The sequence below is a fragment of the Daphnia pulicaria genome, unplaced genomic scaffold (assembly GCF_021234035.1).
Source record: "Daphnia pulicaria isolate SC F1-1A unplaced genomic scaffold, SC_F0-13Bv2 h1tg000127l, whole genome shotgun sequence".
NCBI classification, from domain to species: Eukaryota; Metazoa; Arthropoda; class Branchiopoda; order Diplostraca; family Daphniidae; genus Daphnia; species Daphnia pulicaria.
Window position 1 is genome coordinate 12864 of NW_025804823.1, and position 21959 is coordinate 34822.

Consider the following 21959-nt stretch of genomic DNA (forward strand, 5'->3'; position numbering starts at 1 on the left):
GAGGCGAATATGGTCGGGTAATGGCGACTGAATTGATGTCAACGGCCACACCACATAGAACTCACCCGGTCTCGTCAGCTCCCGGAAGTTAAGCTATGTCGGGTCCCGTTAGTACTTGGATGGGTGACCGCTTGGGAATACGGGATGCTGTTGGCATGGTGTAATTTTATTTTTGCTCCCCAAGTTAGATGAGACATGGAATATAATGTATTCTTTAGGTATTAGTTGAAAAGGGTATTGCTGGGACTTTGATTAATGATACCATATATTGTAGAACGCATGTTTGTTTGATCTCGGTAGTTTTAACGACAAAAAAAAAGATAGAGGTTTGGCTATTTTGTTGAGGCTGTTGCATGACGCCCACTCACTGGCACGATCCCACTACTGCCGAACACGGGAACTTTTGGCTGCTAGGTTTCCCTCCTGACCCACTACGCTCCTCCTTAGCTAACCTGCACCTACTAGATTCCTCTAGCAGATCCATGCTGATGTCAAGCTTAGTGCGGGCACCTGATCAACATGCGGTATCACGAAACAGGGCTCCTAAACTCAAGCCATCCACTCTACCAAGCCTCCCCGAAGCAGGATTATAGGTGCACGCCAAACACCCAGCTGATAAATGGGCTCTCAATCGATAATACATTACTGTAATAAATTGATTTGATGAGCACGCGGATTCTTTATTGTGTCCAAAATTGGTCTCGTCACTTGTTCTATAACTATTAAAGAGCTTCTCGGTGTTTCAATAAATGAACAAAATGCAAGACCTGACAATGTATGTACTGTGTGCGTCAAGTATTGCAAATCTCAATTTAATATTCCGAAATATCGATCTATGCACTGTAATTTACGCCAAAGCTCATTGATCGTACAAACCTTATTTAGAGTTCTGCAAAATAACATTGCATTTAAGATCATACTTCACAGGATCATTTCTGTAGTATATCTTGACTTGTTTCCCACCAGAAACTTGTCTCCTTTCAACCCACGATGACGAGTTAAGACGCTGGTTTCTGAGCGTGAAACAGGCTGTGAGTGTAGCTGTCTCGACAGCATCAAACACAGTCATTGAGGACCGTTTCCGTTAAATCCATGTGAAATAGCGGAAGGAAACTAGCGTGTTCAGAGTGGTTGAGATGATAAAACAAATTTAAATTCTTGAAAATCTAAAGAGATACATCTTAATAATAATTCCAGGTATTCGTGTCCTTAAATCATCTGCTTGTATGGCAAAATAAATTGTGAAAGTGAGGTTGGTCAATTTGAGGATGTGTCATGACTTTATGATCGTATTGCATTCTTTTAGTTATTGTTATTTAATCATGATTAATTATCGTTCAGAGCTTTTGTCGTCACTGTCTTTTGTGGCTAACTGTCATTTTTAATTTTCTCGTTCCGGGGATGTCCGATCAATGAGCCAACAATCCAAGTGTCATAAGGCTAACGATTGCTTCCCTTACTTAGCTTGCGTTGCATAAGGATCTCAGAGTCAGAGAGATTAGATAGAGCTGCCCGAAGAAACCACCAACGTACAAGCCTCTCGGCTGTGCCGTGCGCTTCGCGCTTTACTTAGCTTGCGTTGCATAAGGATCTCAGAGCCAGAGAGATTAGATAGAGCTGCCCGAAGAAACCACCAACGTACAAGCCTCTCGGCTGTGCCGTGCGCTTCGCGCACGGCGTTTCAAATATCTTTCAGCAACAAAGAGGTTGGAGGACGTCTAGTAGCCTCTCGGCTGTACGCCGAGAGGCTTGTACGTTGGTGGTTTCTTCGGGCAGCTCTATCTAATCTCTCTGGCTCTGAGATCCTTATGCAACGCAAGCTAAGTAAAGCGCGAAGCGCACGGCACAGCCGAGAGGCTTGTACGTTGGTGGTTTCTTCGGGCAGCTCTATCTAATCTCTCTGACTCTGAGATCCTTATGCAACGCAAGCTAAGTAAGGGAAGCAATCGTTAGCCTTATGACACTTGGATTGTTGGCTCATTGATCGGACATCCCCGGAACGAGAAAATTAAAAATGACAGTTAGCCAAAAATAGTGGCGTTTGGAAATATTATCAAATTTTATATTCGGTTGTCCATTGACAAATGTACTTATATGTCCTCGTTTGTTTGGCTAAGGTTGGTGTGTATTTCGAACAGAAAGTACAGCCGAGAGGCTACTAGACGTCCTCCAACCTCTTTGTTGCTGAAAGATATTTGAAACGCCGTGCGCGAAGCGCACGGCACAGCCGAGAGGCTTGTACGTTGGTGGTTTCTTCGGGCAGCTCTATCTAATCTCTCTGGCTCTGAGATCCTTATGCAACGCAAGCTAAGTAAAGCGCGAAGCGCACGGCACAGCCGAGAGGCTTGTACGTTGGTGGTTTCTTCGGGCAGCTCTATCTAATCTCTCTGACTCTGAGATCCTTATGCAACGCAAGCTAAGTAAGGGAAGCAATCGTTAGCCTTATGACACTTGGATTGTTGGCTCATTGATCGGACATCCCCGGAACGAGAAAATTAAAAATGACAGTTAGCCAAAAATAGTGGCGTTTGGAAATATTATCAAATTTTATATTCGGTTGTCCATTGACAAATGTACTTATATGTCCTCGTTTGTTTGGCTAAGGTTGGTGTGTATTTCGAACAGAAAGTAAGCAAGCATTAGAACTAGATTTAGAGGCGAATATGGTCGGGTAATGGCGACTGAATTGATGTCAACGGCCACACCACATAGAACTCACCCGGTCTCGTCAGCTCCCGGAAGTTAAGCTATGTCGGGTCCCGTTAGTACTTGGATGGGTGACCGCTTGGGAATACGGGATGCTGTTGGCATGGTGTAATTTTATTTTTGCTCCCCAAGTTAGATGAGACATGGAATATAATGTATTCTTTAGGTATTAGTTGAAAAGGGTATTGCTGGGACTTTGATTAATGATACCATATATTGTAGAACGCATGTTTGTTTGATCTCGGTAGTTTTAACGACAAAAAAAAAGATAGAGGTTTGGCTATTTTGTTGAGGCTGTTGCATGACGCCCACTCACTGGCACGATCCCACTACTGCCGAACACGGGAACTTTTGGCTGCTAGGTTTCCCTCCTGACCCACTACGCTCCTCCTTAGCTAACCTGCACCTACTAGATTCCTCTAGCAGATCCATGCTGATGTCAAGCTTAGTGCGGGCACCTGATCAACATGCGGTATCACGAAACAGGGCTCCTAAACTCAAGCCATCCACTCTACCAAGCCTCCCCGAAGCAGGATTATAGGTGCACGCCAAACACCCAGCTGATAAATGGGCTCTCAATCGATAATACATTACTGTAATAAATTGATTTGATGAGCACGCGGATTCTTTATTGTGTCCAAAATTGGTCTCGTCACTTGTTCTATAACTATTAAAGAGCTTCTCGGTGTTTCAATAAATGAACAAAATGCAAGACCTGACAATGTATGTACTGTGTGCGTCAAGTATTGCAAATCTCAATTTAATATTCCGAAATATCGATCTATGCACTGTAATTTACGCCAAAGCTCATTGATCGTACAAACCTTATTTAGAGTTCTGCAAAATAACATTGCATTTAAGATCATACTTCACAGGATCATTTCTGTAGTATATCTTGACTTGTTTCCCACCAGAAACTTGTCTCCTTTCAACCCACGATGACGAGTTAAGACGCTGGTTTCTGAGCGTGAAACAGGCTGTGAGTGTAGCTGTCTCGACAGCATCAAACACAGTCATTGAGGACCGTTTCCGTTAAATCCATGTGAAATAGCGGAAGGAAACTAGCGTGTTCAGAGTGGTTGAGATGATAAAACAAATTTAAATTCTTGAAAATCTAAAGAGATACATCTTAATAATAATTCCAGGTATTCGTGTCCTTAAATCATCTGCTTGTATGGCAAAATAAATTGTGAAAGTGAGGTTGGTCAATTTGAGGATGTGTCATGACTTTATGATCGTATTGCATTCTTTTAGTTATTGTTATTTAATCATGATTAATTATCGTTCAGAGCTTTTGTCGTCAGGTGGCGTGGCAAAGCCATATTCTGAAAAAAAAAGGACCTAGTGTGATAACGAGAGTAAAATTTGCAACGCCTTCAGCGTAAATTGTATCTCCCTTAATACAGTATGAGCATAATAAAACAAATGAAAATGAACTTTATAAGCATCAAGTGGTCGCGTCTGGAAAAATGAACAACTCAATATTTTATAGCATTTCTTGAATGTTTTGAGTGATATGAGTATTCTTCGTACACCACCGGAAATGTGTTGAACCTCAGTGGTTATTTTGGGCAGTAATCCTTGTAACATTATCGCTTCTCGGCCTTTTGGCTAAGATCAAAGTGTAGTATCTGTTCTTATCAGCTTAATATCTGATACGGGTTCAAATGGACCCCAGAATATTAAACTGATTTTTGGCATACGGTGGGAATACAGTGCTTGCACTGCTCCCGCCACGGGTTGACCCGGTATTGCAGTACCTCCGGGATCGGCTCACCCTCTATGAGGGAGAACATATTGAATAAAACAGAAATTGTCTTAGCACCGTATAATAAAAGACCATGTATAATTGCAAAACTGTCATGTAGACATGTTTGTAATTTTTTCTAATTGTATTTTTTTCGTAATATCAAGAAAAGCATAAAAAAATACGTACTTGATTGTGTTAACTAATTAGTACTGTTCATCTTTCGATGTGATGTTTTTTTTTAAAATATGAAGATGCGTGTATTTTCATATGAAAAGTCGATTTTCTTATTTTCTTATTTGCCAATTGGACGACCAAATGAAAAAAAACAAGCAATTTGTTTCTTGAAAAGTATTTGCAAAGATCAAGACCATGAAATAAATACTGAGCTTTATTTACTATATTTTGCTCGAGTTCGTAATTCAAGTCGATGAAAGAAAGTGGGTGGTATTCTCTAAACGTCAGTCAAATACTTGAACACTCTTTGTCAATATTGTTCTGCTGTATACAAAGTATTAAACAAAGTGAAAAAGCATCCACAATCATACTTACCTGGCTCAGAGGCAACCATGATCACCAAGGTGGTTCCTCCAGGGCGAGGCCTTTCCATTGCACTAAGGATGGGCTGACCCTTGCGATTAATCCAAATGTGATTAACTCGGGAGTACAATTTTTGGTAGTGGGGGACTGCGTTCGCGCCGTTCCCTGAACACACTATAAATGTAAGAAAAATTCTTGTCATCTGCCGGAAGTTGAACTAAATCTGGTCCCGTTAGTAAACGGTAGGGTTGACCGCTTGGGAATACGCGAAGCATCAGATTTTCTTTCTGGGAAGAAACAACAAAGTAATGAAATTCATGTTTAGCTACTTTAATATAAATCATCATGGCCAATGGATTGGCCGTGATCGTCTAGTGGTTAGGACCCTACGTTGTGGTACCTACTAGATATGAATCCGTAGTAACCCAGGTTCGAATCCTGGTCACGGCACTGAAAACTGATTTTTCACGTCAACACGCAGATTAACTATAAATTTTGTTTGGTTGGAAAGTAATGCTCGCTCACTTCAATAGTTCATAATGTGAAAAACAATTTGGAATGAAAACCTGAAATTCCCCCTCCCTTTTTTTGTGTGTGCAGGAAGTTGTTGAAATGTATGGAAGAAAAATACACATTTACAGAATTTCAAGTATTTGACCCGATATTAAGACAAAAATTATTTCATGTATGTAATGAACTGTCCCCTGTTGGTATTAGTCCAATGGGAGATGGAAATTAAAATTTGCCTAGGGTAATCTAAATGAATATTTCTGAACGAAATTGTTGGTCCAACACGTCCAAGCAGAACGAATTCAGCAAATGCTTAAGTAGACTTGCTTTTCTTATTATAATTTAGCTTTGCGCAGTGGCAATATCATAACCAATGAGGGTCTCCCGAGGTGTGATTATTGCTAGTTGAAAACTTTAACCAATACCCCGCCACGATGAAGTGAAATAATCTTTGTCGTCGGCAATTTTTGATAGCTCCATCAGGAGCATTTCAGCGTACAAGAAAAAAAAAATTACAGTCAGTTAGAAAAATTGGAGTGTTGCATAGTGTGTTTATAACATTAAACGGTGAAAGTGAAATCGTATAAGTGATTTTTGTTTCCATTTAGTTGGTATTGCACGTCAGACAAGGCTGATTAATTCGTTCGCTGAAGGCCATTAATATCAGTCAGTTGGAACATTGTGAACACGGGGAAAATATTTGAAAAGGTGATTCCAAATGACAAGGTGAAAAGATTCCACCATGTTTAAAGGGGAAGTTCAATAAATTGTTAACCGCTGTAGGGTGAATGTCGGGGTAAACATCTGATCCCACCACCTACGTGTTGGGCTTGTACCATAAAGATCGTTCATTTTTTTCAAAAATAACACTGCGCACAACTGTTTCGTTCAAAAACATGTTAACGAGCTTTATACATGATATTTACTTTAAAATAACTGTACCCATTGATAAAGAATTGCACAAGGATTTTGATATGTAAACGCATGTTTCGAAAAAAAACCTTACAAGCGCACTTCAAAATTTTGAAATGAATATAAATACAAGGCATACCACTGTTATTTACTCTGGTTTCTAATCAATACCCGGATAAATCTTTCGCCTTTTACTAAAGATTTCCGTGGTTAGGAGCATTGATGAGTCTATATGACTTATTTTTTTAACGCCCGGTCTTCTGATTGGGCACTTTGAATAAATGAAAAATTAAAAACGTCTGTATGCGGAAACAAAGATATTCTACTACTACATACTGACAACATTTGTAAAATGACAAACTGATAGTTTTTCGGTGGTTTTGGTAAGATTAGTGTGTATTTCAAAAAGATAAATCTCAAGCACAAGTAATAGATTAGAGGCGAATATGGTCGGGTAATTGCGTCTAGTTTAATGTCAACGGCCATACCACATAGAACTCACCCGGTCTCGTCAGCTCCCGGAAGTTAAGCTATGTCGGGTCCCGTTAGTACTTGGATGGGTGACCGCTTGGGAATACGGGATGCTGTTGGCATGGAATTATTTTATTTTTGTGAATCCAATTGAATTGAAGTGCTTCCCAAGATGGGTGATACTACATGGACTACAATGTATTATTTTGGCATTAGTTGAAAATGGAAGGAACGTATTTTTTACTGGATATTGCCTACTAGACGTCCTCCAACCTCTTTGTTGCTGAAAGATATTTGAAACGCCGTGCGCGAAGCGCACGGCACAGCCGAGAGGCTACTAGACGTCCTCCAACCTCTTTGTTGCTGAAAGATATTTGAAACGCCGTGCGCGAAGCGCACGGCACAGCCGAGAGGCTTGTACGTTGGTGGTTTCTTCGGGCAGCTCTATCTAATCTCTCTGGCTCTGAGATCCTTATGCAACGCAAGCTAAGTAAAGCGCGAAGCGCACGGCACAGCCGAGAGGCTTGTACGTTGGTGGTTTCTTCGGGCAGCTCTATCTAATCTCTCTGACTCTGAGATCCTTATGCAACGCAAGCTAAGTAAGGGAAGCAATCGTTAGCCTTATGACACTTGGATTGTTGGCTCATTGATCGGACATCCCCGGAACGAGAAAATTAAAAATGACAGTTAGCCAAAAATAGTGGCGTTTGGAAATATTATCAAATTTTATATTCGGTTGTCCATTGACAAATGTACTTATATGTCCTCGTTTGTTTGGCTAAGGTTGGTGTGTATTTCGAACAGAAAGTACAGCCGAGAGGCTACTAGACGTCCTCCAACCTCTTTGTTGCTGAAAGATATTTGAAACGCCGTGCGCGAAGCGCACGGCACAGCCGAGAGGCTTGTACGTTGGTGGTTTCTTCGGGCAGCTCTATCTAATCTCTCTGGCTCTGAGATCCTTATGCAACGCAAGCTAAGTAAAGCGCGAAGCGCACGGCACAGCCGAGAGGCTTGTACGTTGGTGGTTTCTTCGGGCAGCTCTATCTAATCTCTCTGACTCTGAGATCCTTATGCAACGCAAGCTAAGTAAGGGAAGCAATCGTTAGCCTTATGACACTTGGATTGTTGGCTCATTGATCGGACATCCCCGGAACGAGAAAATTAAAAATGACAGTTAGCCAAAAATAGTGGCGTTTGGAAATATTATCAAATTTTATATTCGGTTGTCCATTGACAAATGTACTTATATGTCCTCGTTTGTTTGGCTAAGGTTGGTGTGTATTTCGAACAGAAAGTACAGCCGAGAGGCTACTAGACGTCCTCCAACCTCTTTGTTGCTGAAAGATATTTGAAACGCCGTGCGCGAAGCGCACGGCACAGCCGAGAGGCTTGTACGTTGGTGGTTTCTTCGGGCAGCTCTATCTAATCTCTCTGGCTCTGAGATCCTTATGCAACGCAAGCTAAGTAAAGCGCGAAGCGCACGGCACAGCCGAGAGGCTTGTACGTTGGTGGTTTCTTCGGGCAGCTCTATCTAATCTCTCTGACTCTGAGATCCTTATGCAACGCAAGCTAAGTAAGGGAAGCAATCGTTAGCCTTATGACACTTGGATTGTTGGCTCATTGATCGGACATCCCCGGAACGAGAAAATTAAAAATGACAGTTAGCCAAAAATAGTGGCGTTTGGAAATATTATCAAATTTTATATTCGGTTGTCCATTGACAAATGTACTTATATGTCCTCGTTTTAACGTACAGCCGAGAGGCTTGTACGTTGGTGGTTTCTTCGGGCAGCTCTATCTAATCTCTCTGGCTCTGAGATCCTTATGCAACGCAAGCTAAGTAAAGCGCGAAGCGCACGACACAGCCGAGAGGCTTGTACGTTGGTGGTTTCTTCGGGCAGCTCTATCTAATCTCTCTGACTCTGAGATCCTTATGCAACGCAAGCTAAGTAAGGGAAGCAATCGTTAGCCTTATGACACTTGGATTGTTGGCTCATTGATCGGACATCCCCGGAACGAGAAAATTAAAAATGACAGTTAGCCAAAAATAGTGGCGTTTGGAAATATTATCAAATTTTATATTCGGTTGTCCATTGACAAATGTACTTATATGTCCTCGTTTTAACGTACAGCCGAGAGGCTTGTACGTTGGTGGTTTCTTCGGGCAGCTCTATCTAATCTCTCTGGCTCTGAGATCCTTATGCAACGCAAGCTAAGTAAAGCGCGAAGCGCACGGCACAGCCGAGAGGCTTGTACGTTGGTGGTTTCTTCGGGCAGCTCTATCTAATCTCTCTGACTCTGAGATCCTTATGCAACGCAAGCTAAGTAAGGGAAGCAATCGTTAGCCTTATGACACTTGGATTGTTGGCTCATTGATCGGACATCCCCGGAACGAGAAAATTAAAAATGACAGTTAGCCAAAAATAGTGGCGTTTGGAAATATTATCAAATTTTATATTCGGTTGTCCATTGACAAATGTACTTATATGTCCTCGTTTGTTTGGCTAAGGTTGGTGTGTATTTCGAACAGAAAGTACAGCCGAGAGGCTACTAGACGTCCTCCAACCTCTTTGTTGCTGAAAGATATTTGAAACGCCGTGCGCGAAGCGCACGGCACAGCCGAGAGGCTTGTACGTTGGTGGTTTCTTCGGGCAGCTCTATCTAATCTCTCTGGCTCTGAGATCCTTATGCAACGCAAGCTAAGTAAAGCGCGAAGCGCACGGCACAGCCGAGAGGCTTGTACGTTGGTGGTTTCTTCGGGCAGCTCTATCTAATCTCTCTGACTCTGAGATCCTTATGCAACGCAAGCTAAGTAAGGGAAGCAATCGTTAGCCTTATGACACTTGGATTGTTGGCTCATTGATCGGACATCCCCGGAACGAGAAAATTAAAAATGACAGTTAGCCAAAAATAGTGGCGTTTGGAAATATTATCAAATTTTATATTCGGTTGTCCATTGACAAATGTACTTATATGTCCTCGTTTGTTTGGCTAAGGTTGGTGTGTATTTCGAACAGAAAGTAAGCAAGCATTAGAACTAGATTTAGAGGCGAATATGGTCGGGTAATGGCGACTGAATTGATGTCAACGGCCACACCACATAGAACTCACCCGGTCTCGTCAGCTCCCGGAAGTTAAGCTATGTCGGGTCCCGTTAGTACTTGGATGGGTGACCGCTTGGGAATACGGGATGCTGTTGGCATGGTGTAATTTTATTTTTGCTCCCCAAGTTAGATGAGACATGGAATATAATGTATTCTTTAGGTATTAGTTGAAAAGGGTATTGCTGGGACTTTGATTAATGATACCATATATTGTAGAACGCATGTTTGTTTGATCTCGGTAGTTTTAACGACAAAAAAAAAGATAGAGGTTTGGCTATTTTGTTGAGGCTGTTGCATGACGCCCACTCACTGGCACGATCCCACTACTGCCGAACACGGGAACTTTTGGCTGCTAGGTTTCCCTCCTGACCCACTACGCTCCTCCTTAGCTAACCTGCACCTACTAGATTCCTCTAGCAGATCCATGCTGATGTCAAGCTTAGTGCGGGCACCTGATCAACATGCGGTATCACGAAACAGGGCTCCTAAACTCAAGCCATCCACTCTACCAAGCCTCCCCGAAGCAGGATTATAGGTGCACGCCAAACACCCAGCTGATAAATGGGCTCTCAATCGATAATACATTACTGTAATAAATTGATTTGATGAGCACGCGGATTCTTTATTGTGTCCAAAATTGGTCTCGTCACTTGTTCTATAACTATTAAAGAGCTTCTCGGTGTTTCAATAAATGAACAAAATGCAAGACCTGACAATGTATGTACTGTGTGCGTCAAGTATTGCAAATCTCAATTTAATATTCCGAAATATCGATCTATGCACTGTAATTTACGCCAAAGCTCATTGATCGTACAAACCTTATTTAGAGTTCTGCAAAATAACATTGCATTTAAGATCATACTTCACAGGATCATTTCTGTAGTATATCTTGACTTGTTTCCCACCAGAAACTTGTCTCCTTTCAACCCACGATGACGAGTTAAGACGCTGGTTTCTGAGCGTGAAACAGGCTGTGAGTGTAGCTGTCTCGACAGCATCAAACACAGTCATTGAGGACCGTTTCCGTTAAATCCATGTGAAATAGCGGAAGGAAACTAGCGTGTTCAGAGTGGTTGAGATGATAAAACAAATTTAAATTCTTGAAAATCTAAAGAGATACATCTTAATAATAATTCCAGGTATTCGTGTCCTTAAATCATCTGCTTGTATGGCAAAATAAATTGTGAAAGTGAGGTTGGTCAATTTGAGGATGTGTCATGACTTTATGATCGTATTGCATTCTTTTAGTTATTGTTATTTAATCATGATTAATTATCGTTCAGAGCTTTTGTCGTCACTGTCTTTTGTGGCTAACTGTCATTTTTAATTTTCTCGTTCCGGGGATGTCCGATCAATGAGCCAACAATCCAAGTGTCATAAGGCTAACGATTGCTTCCCTTACTTAGCTTGCGTTGCATAAGGATCTCAGAGTCAGAGAGATTAGATAGAGCTGCCCGAAGAAACCACCAACGTACAAGCCTCTCGGCTGTGCCGTGCGCTTCGCGCTTTACTTAGCTTGCGTTGCATAAGGATCTCAGAGCCAGAGAGATTAGATAGAGCTGCCCGAAGAAACCACCAACGTACAAGCCTCTCGGCTGTGCCGTGCGCTTCGCGCACGGCGTTTCAAATATCTTTCAGCAACAAAGAGGTTGGAGGACGTCTAGTAGCCTCTCGGCTGTACGCCGAGAGGCTTGTACGTTGGTGGTTTCTTCGGGCAGCTCTATCTAATCTCTCTGGCTCTGAGATCCTTATGCAACGCAAGCTAAGTAAAGCGCGAAGCGCACGGCACAGCCGAGAGGCTTGTACGTTGGTGGTTTCTTCGGGCAGCTCTATCTAATCTCTCTGACTCTGAGATCCTTATGCAACGCAAGCTAAGTAAGGGAAGCAATCGTTAGCCTTATGACACTTGGATTGTTGGCTCATTGATCGGACATCCCCGGAACGAGAAAATTAAAAATGACAGTTAGCCAAAAATAGTGGCGTTTGGAAATATTATCAAATTTTATATTCGGTTGTCCATTGACAAATGTACTTATATGTCCTCGTTTGTTTGGCTAAGGTTGGTGTGTATTTCGAACAGAAAGTAAGCAAGCATTAGAACTAGATTTAGAGGCGAATATGGTCGGGTAATGGCGACTGAATTGATGTCAACGGCCACACCACATAGAACTCACCCGGTCTCGTCAGCTCCCGGAAGTTAAGCTATGTCGGGTCCCGTTAGTACTTGGATGGGTGACCGCTTGGGAATACGGGATGCTGTTGGCATGGTGTAATTTTATTTTTGCTCCCCAAGTTAGATGAGACATGGAATATAATGTATTCTTTAGGTATTAGTTGAAAAGGGTATTGCTGGGACTTTGATTAATGATACCATATATTGTAGAACGCATGTTTGTTTGATCTCGGTAGTTTTAACGACAAAAAAAAAGATAGAGGTTTGGCTATTTTGTTGAGGCTGTTGCATGACGCCCACTCACTGGCACGATCCCACTACTGCCGAACACGGGAACTTTTGGCTGCTAGGTTTCCCTCCTGACCCACTACGCTCCTCCTTAGCTAACCTGCACCTACTAGATTCCTCTAGCAGATCCATGCTGATGTCAAGCTTAGTGCGGGCACCTGATCAACATGCGGTATCACGAAACAGGGCTCCTAAACTCAAGCCATCCACTCTACCAAGCCTCCCCGAAGCAGGATTATAGGTGCACGCCAAACACCCAGCTGATAAATGGGCTCTCAATCGATAATACATTACTGTAATAAATTGATTTGATGAGCACGCGGATTCTTTATTGTGTCCAAAATTGGTCTCGTCACTTGTTCTATAACTATTAAAGAGCTTCTCGGTGTTTCAATAAATGAACAAAATGCAAGACCTGACAATGTATGTACTGTGTGCGTCAAGTATTGCAAATCTCAATTTAATATTCCGAAATATCGATCTATGCACTGTAATTTACGCCAAAGCTCATTGATCGTACAAACCTTATTTAGAGTTCTGCAAAATAACATTGCATTTAAGATCATACTTCACAGGATCATTTCTGTAGTATATCTTGACTTGTTTCCCACCAGAAACTTGTCTCCTTTCAACCCACGATGACGAGTTAAGACGCTGGTTTCTGAGCGTGAAACAGGCTGTGAGTGTAGCTGTCTCGACAGCATCAAACACAGTCATTGAGGACCGTTTCCGTTAAATCCATGTGAAATAGCGGAAGGAAACTAGCGTGTTCAGAGTGGTTGAGATGATAAAACAAATTTAAATTCTTGAAAATCTAAAGAGATACATCTTAATAATAATTCCAGGTATTCGTGTCCTTAAATCATCTGCTTGTATGGCAAAATAAATTGTGAAAGTGAGGTTGGTCAATTTGAGGATGTGTCATGACTTTATGATCGTATTGCATTCTTTTAGTTATTGTTATTTAATCATGATTAATTATCGTTCAGAGCTTTTGTCGTCACTGTCTTTTGTGGCTAACTGTCATTTTTAATTTTCTCGTTCCGGGGATGTCCGATCAATGAGCCAACAATCCAAGTGTCATAAGGCTAACGATTGCTTCCCTTACTTAGCTTGCGTTGCATAAGGATCTCAGAGTCAGAGAGATTAGATAGAGCTGCCCGAAGAAACCACCAACGTACAAGCCTCTCGGCTGTGCCGTGCGCTTCGCGCTTTACTTAGCTTGCGTTGCATAAGGATCTCAGAGCCAGAGAGATTAGATAGAGCTGCCCGAAGAAACCACCAACGTACAAGCCTCTCGGCTGTGCCGTGCGCTTCGCGCACGGCGTTTCAAATATCTTTCAGCAACAAAGAGGTTGGAGGACGTCTAGTAGCCTCTCGGCTGTACGCCGAGAGGCTTGTACGTTGGTGGTTTCTTCGGGCAGCTCTATCTAATCTCTCTGGCTCTGAGATCCTTATGCAACGCAAGCTAAGTAAAGCGCGAAGCGCACGGCACAGCCGAGAGGCTTGTACGTTGGTGGTTTCTTCGGGCAGCTCTATCTAATCTCTCTGACTCTGAGATCCTTATGCAACGCAAGCTAAGTAAGGGAAGCAATCGTTAGCCTTATGACACTTGGATTGTTGGCTCATTGATCGGACATCCCCGGAACGAGAAAATTAAAAATGACAGTTAGCCAAAAATAGTGGCGTTTGGAAATATTATCAAATTTTATATTCGGTTGTCCATTGACAAATGTACTTATATGTCCTCGTTTGTTTGGCTAAGGTTGGTGTGTATTTCGAACAGAAAGTAAGCAAGCATTAGAACTAGATTTAGAGGCGAATATGGTCGGGTAATGGCGACTGAATTGATGTCAACGGCCACACCACATAGAACTCACCCGGTCTCGTCAGCTCCCGGAAGTTAAGCTATGTCGGGTCCCGTTAGTACTTGGATGGGTGACCGCTTGGGAATACGGGATGCTGTTGGCATGGTGTAATTTTATTTTTGCTCCCCAAGTTAGATGAGACATGGAATATAATGTATTCTTTAGGTATTAGTTGAAAAGGGTATTGCTGGGACTTTGATTAATGATACCATATATTGTAGAACGCATGTTTGTTTGATCTCGGTAGTTTTAACGACAAAAAAAAAGATAGAGGTTTGGCTATTTTGTTGAGGCTGTTGCATGACGCCCACTCACTGGCACGATCCCACTACTGCCGAACACGGGAACTTTTGGCTGCTAGGTTTCCCTCCTGACCCACTACGCTCCTCCTTAGCTAACCTGCACCTACTAGATTCCTCTAGCAGATCCATGCTGATGTCAAGCTTAGTGCGGGCACCTGATCAACATGCGGTATCACGAAACAGGGCTCCTAAACTCAAGCCATCCACTCTACCAAGCCTCCCCGAAGCAGGATTATAGGTGCACGCCAAACACCCAGCTGATAAATGGGCTCTCAATCGATAATACATTACTGTAATAAATTGATTTGATGAGCACGCGGATTCTTTATTGTGTCCAAAATTGGTCTCGTCACTTGTTCTATAACTATTAAAGAGCTTCTCGGTGTTTCAATAAATGAACAAAATGCAAGACCTGACAATGTATGTACTGTGTGCGTCAAGTATTGCAAATCTCAATTTAATATTCCGAAATATCGATCTATGCACTGTAATTTACGCCAAAGCTCATTGATCGTACAAACCTTATTTAGAGTTCTGCAAAATAACATTGCATTTAAGATCATACTTCACAGGATCATTTCTGTAGTATATCTTGACTTGTTTCCCACCAGAAACTTGTCTCCTTTCAACCCACGATGACGAGTTAAGACGCTGGTTTCTGAGCGTGAAACAGGCTGTGAGTGTAGCTGTCTCGACAGCATCAAACACAGTCATTGAGGACCGTTTCCGTTAAATCCATGTGAAATAGCGGAAGGAAACTAGCGTGTTCAGAGTGGTTGAGATGATAAAACAAATTTAAATTCTTGAAAATCTAAAGAGATACATCTTAATAATAATTCCAGGTATTCGTGTCCTTAAATCATCTGCTTGTATGGCAAAATAAATTGTGAAAGTGAGGTTGGTCAATTTGAGGATGTGTCATGACTTTATGATCGTATTGCATTCTTTTAGTTATTGTTATTTAATCATGATTAATTATCGTTCAGAGCTTTTGTCGTCACTGTCTTTTGTGGCTAACTGTCATTTTTAATTTTCTCGTTCCGGGGATGTCCGATCAATGAGCCAACAATCCAAGTGTCATAAGGCTAACGATTGCTTCCCTTACTTAGCTTGCGTTGCATAAGGATCTCAGAGTCAGAGAGATTAGATAGAGCTGCCCGAAGAAACCACCAACGTACAAGCCTCTCGGCTGTGCCGTGCGCTTCGCGCTTTACTTAGCTTGCGTTGCATAAGGATCTCAGAGCCAGAGAGATTAGATAGAGCTGCCCGAAGAAACCACCAACGTATAAGCCTCTCGGCTGTGCCGTGCGCTTCGCGCACGGCGTTTCAAATATCTTTCAGCAACAAAGAGGTTGGAGGACGTCTAGTAGCCTCTCGGCTGTACGCCGAGAGGCTTGTACGTTGGTGGTTTCTTCGGGCAGCTCTATCTAATCTCTCTGGCTCTGAGATCCTTATGCAACGCAAGCTAAGTAAAGCGCGAAGCGCACGGCACAGCCGAGAGGCTTGTACGTTGGTGGTTTCTTCGGGCAGCTCTATCTAATCTCTCTGACTCTGAGATCCTTATGCAACGCAAGCTAAGTAAGGGAAGCAATCGTTAGCCTTATGACACTTGGATTGTTGGCTCATTGATCGGACATCCCCGGAACGAGAAAATTAAAAATGACAGTTAGCCAAAAATAGTGGCGTTTGGAAATATTATCAAATTTTATATTCGGTTGTCCATTGACAAATGTACTTATATGTCCTCGTTTGTTTGGCTAAGGTTGGTGTGTATTTCGAACAGAAAGTAAGCAAGCATTAGAACTAGATTTAGAGGCGAATATGGTCGGGTAATGGCGACTGAATTGATGTCAACGGCCACACCACATAGAACTCACCCGGTCTCGTCAGCTCCCGGAAGTTAAGCTATGTCGGGTCCCGTTAGTACTTGGATGGGTGACCGCTTGGGAATACGGGATGCTGTTGGCATGGTGTAATTTTATTTTTGCTCCCCAAGTTAGATGAGACATGGAATATAATGTATTCTTTAGGTATTAGTTGAAAAGGGTATTGCTGGGACTTTGATTAATGATACCATATATTGTAGAACGCATGTTTGTTTGATCTCGGTAGTTTTAACGACAAAAAAAAAGATAGAGGTTTGGCTATTTTGTTGAGGCTGTTGCATGACGCCCACTCACTGGCACGATCCCACTACTGCCGAACACGGGAACTTTTGGCTGCTAGGTTTCCCTCCTGACCCACTACGCTCCTCCTTAGCTAACCTGCACCTACTAGATTCCTCTAGCAGATCCATGCTGATGTCAAGCTTAGTGCGGGCACCTGATCAACATGCGGTATCACGAAACAGGGCTCCTAAACTCAAGCCATCCACTCTACCAAGCCTCCCCGAAGCAGGATTATAGGTGCACGCCAAACACCCAGCTGATAAATGGGCTCTCAATCGATAATACATTACTGTAATAAATTGATTTGATGAGCACGCGGATTCTTTATTGTGTCCAAAATTGGTCTCGTCACTTGTTCTATAACTATTAAAGAGCTTCTCGGTGTTTCAATAAATGAACAAAATGCAAGACCTGACAATGTATGTACTGTGTGCGTCAAGTATTGCAAATCTCAATTTAATATTCCGAAATATCGATCTATGCACTGTAATTTACGCCAAAGCTCATTGATCGTACAAACCTTATTTAGAGTTCTGCAAAATAACATTGCATTTAAGATCATACTTCACAGGATCATTTCTGTAGTATATCTTGACTTGTTTCCCACCAGAAACTTGTCTCCTTTCAACCCACGATGACGAGTTAAGACGCTGGTTTCTGAGCGTGAAACAGGCTGTGAGTGTAGCTGTCTCGACAGCATCAAACACAGTCATTGAGGACCGTTTCCGTTAAATCCATGTGAAATAGCGGAAGGAAACTAGCGTGTTCAGAGTGGTTGAGATGATAAAACAAATTTAAATTCTTGAAAATCTAAAGAGATACATCTTAATAATAATTCCAGGTATTCGTGTCCTTAAATCATCTGCTTGTATGGCAAAATAAATTGTGAAAGTGAGGTTGGTCAATTTGAGGATGTGTCATAACTTTATGATCGTATTGCATTCTTTTAGTTATTGTTATTTAATCATGATTAATTATCGTTCAGAGCTTTTGTCGTCACTGTCTTTTGTGGCTAACTGTCATTTTTAATTTTCTCGTTCCGGGGATGTCCGATCAATGAGCCAACAATCCAAGTGTCATAAGGCTAACGATTGCTTCCCTTACTTAGCTTGCGTTGCATAAGGATCTCAGAGTCAGAGAGATTAGATAGAGCTGCCCGAAGAAACCACCAACGTACAAGCCTCTCGGCTGTGCCGTGCGCTTCGCGCTTTACTTAGCTTGCGTTGCATAAGGATCTCAGAGCCAGAGAGATTAGATAGAGCTGCCCGAAGAAACCACCAACGTACAAGCCTCTCGGCTGTGCCGTGCGCTTCGCGCACGGCGTTTCAAATATCTTTCAGCAACAAAGAGGTTGGAGGACGTCTAGTAGCCTCTCGGCTGTACGCCGAGAGGCTTGTACGTTGGTGGTTTCTTCGGGCAGCTCTATCTAATCTCTCTGGCTCTGAGATCCTTATGCAACGCAAGCTAAGTAAAGCGCGAAGCGCACGGCACAGCCGAGAGGCTTGTACGTTGGTGGTTTCTTCGGGCAGCTCTATCTAATCTCTCTGACTCTGAGATCCTTATGCAACGCAAGCTAAGTAAGGGAAGCAATCGTTAGCCTTATGACACTTGGATTGTTGGCTCATTGATCGGACATCCCCGGAACGAGAAAATTAAAAATGACAGTTAGCCAAAAATAGTGGCGTTTGGAAATATTATCAAATTTTATATTCGGTTGTCCATTGACAAATGTACTTATATGTCCTCGTTTGTTTGGCTAAGGTTGGTGTGTATTTCGAACAGAAAGTAAGCAAGCATTAGAACTAGATTTAGAGGCGAATATGGTCGGGTAATGGCGACTGAATTGATGTCAACGGCCACACCACATAGAACTCACCCGGTCTCGTCAGCTCCCGGAAGTTAAGCTATGTCGGGTCCCGTTAGTACTTGGATGGGTGACCGCTTGGGAATACGGGATGCTGTTGGCATGGTGTAATTTTATTTTTGCTCCCCAAGTTAGATGAGACATGGAATATAATGTATTCTTTAGGTATTAGTTGAAAAGGGTATTGCTGGGACTTTGATTAATGATACCATATATTGTAGAACGCATGTTTGTTTGATCTCGGTAGTTTTAACGACAAAAAAAAAGATAGAGGTTTGGCTATTTTGTTGAGGCTGTTGCATGACGCCCACTCACTGGCACGATCCCACTACTGCCGAACACGGGAACTTTTGGCTGCTAGGTTTCCCTCCTGACCCACTACGCTCCTCCTTAGCTAACCTGCACCTACTAGATTCCTCTAGCAGATCCATGCTGATGTCAAGCTTAGTGCGGGCACCTGATCAACATGCGGTATCACGAAACAGGGCTCCTAAACTCAAGCCATCCACTCTACCAAGCCTCCCCGAAGCAGGATTATAGGTGCACGCCAAACACCCAGCTGATAAATGGGCTCTCAATCGATAATACATTACTGTAATAAATTGATTTGATGAGCACGCGGATTCTTTATTGTGTCCAAAATTGGTCTCGTCACTTGTTCTATAACTATTAAAGAGCTTCTCGGTGTTTCAATAAATGAACAAAATGCAAGACCTGACAATGTATGTACTGTGTGCGTCAAGTATTGCAAATCTCAATTTAATATTCCGAAATATCGATCTATGCACTGTAATTTACGCCAAAGCTCATTGATCGTACAAACCTTATTTAGAGTTCTGCAAAATAACATTGCATTTAAGATCATACTTCACAGGATCATTTCTGTAGTATATCTTGACTTGTTTCCCACCAGAAACTTGTCTCCTTTCAACCCACGATGACGAGTTAAGACGCTGGTTTCTGAGCGTGAAACAGGCTGTGAGTGTAGCTGTCTCGACAGCATCAAACACAGTCATTGAGGACCGTTTCCGTTAAATCCATGTGAAATAGCGGAAGGAAACTAGCGTGTTCAGAGTGGTTGAGATGATAAAACAAATTTAAATTCTTGAAAATCTAAAGAGATACATCTTAATAATAATTCCAGGTATTCGTGTCCTTAAATCATCTGCTTGTATGGCAAAATAAATTGTGAAAGTGAGGTTGGTCAATTTGAGGATGTGTCATGACTTTATGATCGTATTGCATTCTTTTAGTTATTGTTATTTAATCATGATTAATTATCGTTCAGAGCTTTTGTCGTCACTGTCTTTTGTGGCTAACTGTCATTTTTAATTTTCTCGTTCCGGGGATGTCCGATCAATGAGCCAACAATCCAAGTGTCATAAGGCTAACGATTGCTTCCCTTACTTAGCTTGCGTTGCATAAGGATCTCAGAGTCAGAGAGATTAGATAGAGCTGCCCGAAGAAACCACCAACGTACAAGCCTCTCGGCTGTGCCGTGCGCTTCGCGCTTTACTTAGCTTGCGTTGCATAAGGATCTCAGAGCCAGAGAGATTAGATAGAGCTGCCCGAAGAAACCACCAACGTACAAGCCTCTCGGCTGTGCCGTGCGCTTCGCGCACGGCGTTTCAAATATCTTTCAGCAACAAAGAGGTTGGAGGACGTCTAGTAGCCTCTCGGCTGTACGCCGAGAGGCTTGTACGTTGGTGGTTTCTTCGGGCAGCTCTATCTAATCTCTCTGGCTCTGAGATCCTTATGCAACGCAAGCTAAGTAAAGCGCGAAGCGCACGGCACAGCCGAGAGGCTTGTACGTTGGTGGTTTCTTCGGGCAGCTCTATCTAATCTCTCTGACTCTGAGATCCTTATGCAACGCAAGCTAAGTAAGGGAAGCAATCGTTAGCCTTATGACACTTGGATTGTTGGCTCATTGATCGGACATCCCCGGAACGAGAAAATTAAAAATGACAGTTAGCCAAAAATAGTGGCGTTTGGAAATATTATCAAATTTTATATTCGGTTGTCCATTGACAAATGTACTTATATGTCCTCGTTTGTTTGGCTAAGGTTGGTGTGTATTTCGAACAGAAAGTACAGCCGAGAGGCTACTAGACGTCCTCCAACCTCTTTGTTGCTGAAAGATATTTGAAACGCCGTGCGCGAAGCGCACGGCACAGCCGAGAGGCTTGTACGTTGGTGGTTTCTTCGGGCAGCTCTATCTAATCTCTCTGGCTCTGAGATCCTTATGCAACGCAAGCTAAGTAAAGCGCGAAGCGCACGGCACAGCCGAGAGGCTTGTACGTTGGTGGTTTCTTCGGGCAGCTCTATCTAATCTCTCTGACTCTGAGATCCTTATGCAACGCAAGCTAAGTAAGGGAAGCAATCGTTAGCCTTATGACACTTGGATTGTTGGCTCATTGATCGGACATCCCCGGAACGAGAAAATTAAAAATGACAGTTAGCCAAAAATAGTGGCGTTTGGAAATATTATCAAATTTTATATTCGGTTGTCCATTGACAAATGTACTTATATGTCCTCGTTTGTTTGGCTAAGGTTGGTGTGTATTTCGAACAGAAAGTAAGCAAGCATTAGAACTAGATTTAGAGGCGAATATGGTCGGGTAATGGCGACTGAATTGATGTCAACGGCCACACCACATAGAACTCACCCGGTCTCGTCAGCTCCCGGAAGTTAAGCTATGTCGGGTCCCGTTAGTACTTGGATGGGTGACCGCTTGGGAATACGGGATGCTGTTGGCATGGTGTAATTTTATTTTTGCTCCCCAAGTTAGATGAGACATGGAATATAATGTATTCTTTAGGTATTAGTTGAAAAGGGTATTGCTGGGACTTTGATTAATGATACCATATATTGTAGAACGCATGTTTGTTTGATCTCGGTAGTTTTAACGACAAAAAAAAAGATAGAGGTTTGGCTATTTTGTTGAGGCTGTTGCATGACGCCCACTCACTGGCACGATCCCACTACTGCCGAACACGGGAACTTTTGGCTGCTAGGTTTCCCTCCTGACCCACTACGCTCCTCCTTAGCTAACCTGCACCTACTAGATTCCTCTAGCAGATCCATGCTGATGTCAAGCTTAGTGCGGGCACCTGATCAACATGCGGTATCACGAAACAGGGCTCCTAAACTCAAGCCATCCACTCTACCAAGCCTCCCCGAAGCAGGATTATAGGTGCACGCCAAACACCCAGCTGATAAATGGGCTCTCAATCGATAATACATTACTGTAATAAATTGATTTGATGAGCACGCGGATTCTTTATTGTGTCCAAAATTGGTCTCGT

General features: G+C 42.6%; 20 non-coding genes across 20 annotated transcripts; all 20 read left to right on the forward strand.

The window, feature by feature from the left end:
- Positions 1–37: 37 nt before the first annotated feature.
- LOC124319086 lies at positions 38–156 on the forward strand. Its single transcript, XR_006912781.1, has one exon. It is a non-coding gene; the product is annotated as a 5S ribosomal RNA (ribosomal RNA).
- Positions 157–910: 754 nt separating this feature from the next.
- Positions 911–1132, forward strand: LOC124319110. The gene has a single exon (XR_006912805.1). It is a non-coding gene; the product is annotated as a small nucleolar RNA U3 (small nucleolar RNA).
- A 1559-nt stretch (positions 1133–2691) lies between these two features.
- Positions 2692–2810, forward strand: LOC124319087. The gene has a single exon (XR_006912783.1). It is a non-coding gene; the product is annotated as a 5S ribosomal RNA (ribosomal RNA).
- Positions 2811–3564: 754 nt separating this feature from the next.
- LOC124319111 lies at positions 3565–3786 on the forward strand. The gene has a single exon (XR_006912806.1). It is a non-coding gene; the product is annotated as a small nucleolar RNA U3 (small nucleolar RNA).
- Positions 3787–4297: 511 nt separating this feature from the next.
- Positions 4298–4488, forward strand: LOC124319100. Its single transcript, XR_006912796.1, has one exon. It is a non-coding gene; the product is annotated as a U2 spliceosomal RNA (small nuclear RNA).
- A 509-nt stretch (positions 4489–4997) lies between these two features.
- On the forward strand, positions 4998–5161 carry LOC124319097. The gene has a single exon (XR_006912792.1). It is a non-coding gene; the product is annotated as a U1 spliceosomal RNA (small nuclear RNA).
- A 686-nt stretch (positions 5162–5847) lies between these two features.
- On the forward strand, positions 5848–5989 carry LOC124319122. The gene has a single exon (XR_006912817.1). It is a non-coding gene; the product is annotated as a U4 spliceosomal RNA (small nuclear RNA).
- A 574-nt stretch (positions 5990–6563) lies between these two features.
- Positions 6564–6686, forward strand: LOC124319125. Its single transcript, XR_006912820.1, has one exon. It is a non-coding gene; the product is annotated as a U5 spliceosomal RNA (small nuclear RNA).
- A 203-nt stretch (positions 6687–6889) lies between these two features.
- LOC124319095 lies at positions 6890–7008 on the forward strand. Its single transcript, XR_006912790.1, has one exon. It is a non-coding gene; the product is annotated as a 5S ribosomal RNA (ribosomal RNA).
- A 2961-nt stretch (positions 7009–9969) lies between these two features.
- Positions 9970–10088, forward strand: LOC124319088. Its single transcript, XR_006912784.1, has one exon. It is a non-coding gene; the product is annotated as a 5S ribosomal RNA (ribosomal RNA).
- A 754-nt stretch (positions 10089–10842) lies between these two features.
- LOC124319112 lies at positions 10843–11064 on the forward strand. Its single transcript, XR_006912807.1, has one exon. It is a non-coding gene; the product is annotated as a small nucleolar RNA U3 (small nucleolar RNA).
- A 1072-nt stretch (positions 11065–12136) lies between these two features.
- On the forward strand, positions 12137–12255 carry LOC124319089. Its single transcript, XR_006912785.1, has one exon. It is a non-coding gene; the product is annotated as a 5S ribosomal RNA (ribosomal RNA).
- A 754-nt stretch (positions 12256–13009) lies between these two features.
- On the forward strand, positions 13010–13231 carry LOC124319113. Its single transcript, XR_006912808.1, has one exon. It is a non-coding gene; the product is annotated as a small nucleolar RNA U3 (small nucleolar RNA).
- Positions 13232–14303: 1072 nt separating this feature from the next.
- Positions 14304–14422, forward strand: LOC124319090. The gene has a single exon (XR_006912786.1). It is a non-coding gene; the product is annotated as a 5S ribosomal RNA (ribosomal RNA).
- Positions 14423–15176: 754 nt separating this feature from the next.
- Positions 15177–15398, forward strand: LOC124319114. Its single transcript, XR_006912809.1, has one exon. It is a non-coding gene; the product is annotated as a small nucleolar RNA U3 (small nucleolar RNA).
- A 1072-nt stretch (positions 15399–16470) lies between these two features.
- Positions 16471–16589, forward strand: LOC124319091. The gene has a single exon (XR_006912787.1). It is a non-coding gene; the product is annotated as a 5S ribosomal RNA (ribosomal RNA).
- A 754-nt stretch (positions 16590–17343) lies between these two features.
- On the forward strand, positions 17344–17565 carry LOC124319116. Its single transcript, XR_006912810.1, has one exon. It is a non-coding gene; the product is annotated as a small nucleolar RNA U3 (small nucleolar RNA).
- Positions 17566–18637: 1072 nt separating this feature from the next.
- On the forward strand, positions 18638–18756 carry LOC124319093. The gene has a single exon (XR_006912788.1). It is a non-coding gene; the product is annotated as a 5S ribosomal RNA (ribosomal RNA).
- Positions 18757–19510: 754 nt separating this feature from the next.
- LOC124319117 lies at positions 19511–19732 on the forward strand. Its single transcript, XR_006912811.1, has one exon. It is a non-coding gene; the product is annotated as a small nucleolar RNA U3 (small nucleolar RNA).
- Positions 19733–21291: 1559 nt separating this feature from the next.
- On the forward strand, positions 21292–21410 carry LOC124319094. Its single transcript, XR_006912789.1, has one exon. It is a non-coding gene; the product is annotated as a 5S ribosomal RNA (ribosomal RNA).
- Positions 21411–21959: the final 549 nt, after the last annotated feature.